This window comes from Procambarus clarkii, chromosome 40 (genome assembly GCF_040958095.1).
Source record: "Procambarus clarkii isolate CNS0578487 chromosome 40, FALCON_Pclarkii_2.0, whole genome shotgun sequence".
NCBI lineage: Eukaryota > Metazoa > Arthropoda > Malacostraca > Decapoda > Cambaridae > Procambarus > Procambarus clarkii.
The window spans coordinates 18,583,665-18,586,717 of NC_091189.1; positions in this window are offsets into that span (position 1 = coordinate 18,583,665).

Sequence of the window (3,053 nt, forward strand, 5' to 3'; positions counted from 1 at the left end):
CACTTCTAGCCTTCCCACCATCTCCTCTCCCAGCCTACTCTCCTCCTCCTCCTCCCATCTCTCCTCCTGTCATCCTCACTCTCTCCTTCTGTCATCCTCACTCTCTCCTCCTGTCATCTTCACTCTCTCCTCCTGTCATCCTCACTCTCTCCTCCTGTCATCCTCACTCTCTCCTTCTGTCATCCTCACTCTTCCCTCCTGTCATCTTCACTCTCTCCTTCTGTCATCCTCACTCTCTCCTCCTGTCATCCTTACTCTCTCCTGTCATCCTCACTCTCTCTCCTCCTGTTATCCTCACTCTCCCCTCCTGTCATCCTCACTCTCTCCTCCTGTCATCCTCACTCTCCCCTCCTGTCATCCTCACTCTCTCTTCTCCTGTCATCCTCACTCTCTCCTCCTGTCATCCTTACTCTCTCTCCTCCTGTCATCCTCACTCTCTCCTCCTGTCATCCTTACTCTCTCCTGTCATCCTCACTCTCTCCTCCTGTCATCCTCACTCTCCCCTCCCGTCACCCTAACTCTCCCCTCCCGTCACCCTAACTCTCCCCTCCCGTCACCCTAACTCTCCCCTCCCGTCACCCTAACTCACCCATCCGTCACCCTAACTCTCCTCTCCCGTCACCCTAACTCACCCATCCGTCACCCTAACTCTCCCCTCCCGTCACCCTAACTCTCCCCTCCCGTCACCCTAACTCTCCCCTCCCTCACCCTAACTCACCCCTCCCGTCACCCTAACTCTCCCGTCCCGTCACCCTAACTCTCCCCTCCCGTCATCCTAACTCACCCATCCCATCTACTTCCGTGAGGGGAGGAAGCACACCCCTCCCAACTCCCCCTCCACACGTCACCCTTGGCCTAGCCTTTCCCTCAGGAGACCGGGTTATCGACCCCGGCACCTGCTGATCGATTTTCCAGTGAGGACATCTTGGAGGGCTTCTGTGTGTGTCCTGGCGCTGCCTCATCGCGCCACAGTATTGTCCAGCCTTGCTGGTGTTGCTCCACTAGTGCCCTGTTATCGTCTAGCCTTGCTGGTGTTCCCCCACTAGTGCCTGTTATTGTCTAGCCTTGCTGGTGTTCCCCCACTAGTGCCCTGTTATTGTCTAGCCTTGCTGGTGTTCCCCCACTAGTGCCCTGTTATTGTCCAGTCTTGCTGGTGTTCCCCCACTAGTGCCCTGTTATTGTCCAGCCTTGCTGGTGTTCCCCCACTAGTGCCCTGTTATTGTCCAGTCTTGCTCGTGTTCCTCCACTAGTGCCCTGTTATTGTCCAGCCTTGCTGGTGTTCCCCCACTAGTGCCCTGTTATTGTCCAGCCTTGCTGGTGTTCCCCCACTAGTGCCCTGTTATTGTCCAGCCTTGCTGGTGTTCCCCCACTAGTGCCCTGTTATTGTCCAGCCTTGCTGGTGTTCCCCCACTAGTGCCCTGTTATTGTCCAGCCTTGCTGGTGTTCCCCCACTAGTGCCCTGTTATTGTCCAGTCTTGCTCGTGTTCCTCCACTAGTGCCCTGTTATTGTCCAGCCTTGCTGGTGTTCCTCCACTAGTGCCCTGTTATTGTCCAGCCTTGCTGGTGTTCCCCCACTAGTGCCCTGTTATTGTCTAGCCTTGCTGGTGTTCCTTCAATTTTTTGTAATTATTATTATAGAAAAAAGTACAAGAGAGGGGAGCTGAATAGTCAGGTGCCGACTAATGAATATTAACATGTCAAACGCGTAGTTTATATTTTTGTATTCTCTGGATAATTACGGGCCGTATCATCATGTCATCATAGAGCTGGACGGTAGAGCGACGGTCTAGCTTCATGCAGGTCGACGTTCAATCCCCGACCGTCCAAGTGGTTGGGCACCATTTCTTCCCCCGTCCCATCCCAAATCCTTATCTTGAGATGATTTCGGGGCTTAGTGTCCCCGCGGCCCGGTTCTCGACCAGAATTCCTTTTTTGTTACTCAGGTAGTCAGCTGCTTCGCGCTGTAACATCCCCAGGAAGCAGCCCGTAGCAGCTGTCTAACCCCACAGTGAGACAGCTGTGGAGTTAGACAGCTGTTTACCTATTTACTGCTAGGTAACATGGGCATCAGGGTGAAATAAACTCTGCCCATTTGTTTCCGCCTCCACCGGGGATCGAACCTGGAACCTCAGGACTACGAATCCGAAGCGCTGTCCACTCAGCTGTCAGGCATCCTGATCCCTTCCAAGTGCTATATAGGCTTGGTGCTTTCCCTGATATCTCCCATCCATCCCTCACTCTTAATTAAATTCAAAAGAAAGTGCTGTTTGCTCGAATCCCTTTTCTCTAAATGGTTTTATGACTTATGGTTGGATGGAATATAGAACTGGTGACACTAGCTGATATCTTTCATTAGCGAGTTATTCATAATATAGCTGATCGATGGCTCTAGGACCCTAAGGAAATTTGAAAATATCATAGTGATAAAGGTTAAGGTTAAATATAATAATTTATATTTATGCAAAACGCATGTGAAGTTCAAGTTCAAGTATGTTTATTGAGACAAGAAAAAATACATCTCAAAGGGATAGAGTAGCTTAGGCTATTTCTACCCCACTGATGCATGTGAAACATGATACAGCGGAATATTCTTAGAGACACAAGGTAAATTATGTAAAGGTACAAATACATACAGCTTCCGGGCATATTTAGAATTCTCTATTCAAGAGAGTCGTTTAAACATCCATTTCTTATAATAATAATTCATTGTGTCGGGGGACAGGACGCCAGAGTGTATTCATACACGTTAGGCTTTTATCGAGGTTCCTCTCCCCCCCCCCCCCAGGTCTACTTACTGACCCAGCCCGGGATGCAACCCCACAACACAAGCTGACTAATTCCTGAGTACCTACTTAGTACTAGGTGAACAGGTACATTAGGTGAAAGGAAATATGTCACGCCACTTCTGTCCCGCCCGGGATTCTCGATTGTGCGTCAAGAACGAACCCGACTCTACTACCAGGATCCTTGAACGTGGCTTTTACCATTGAACGTGATATCTCATTTCTCTGGGCATGCTTGAATGGTGGGTGAGAGCGAGTAGCTGGAATAAA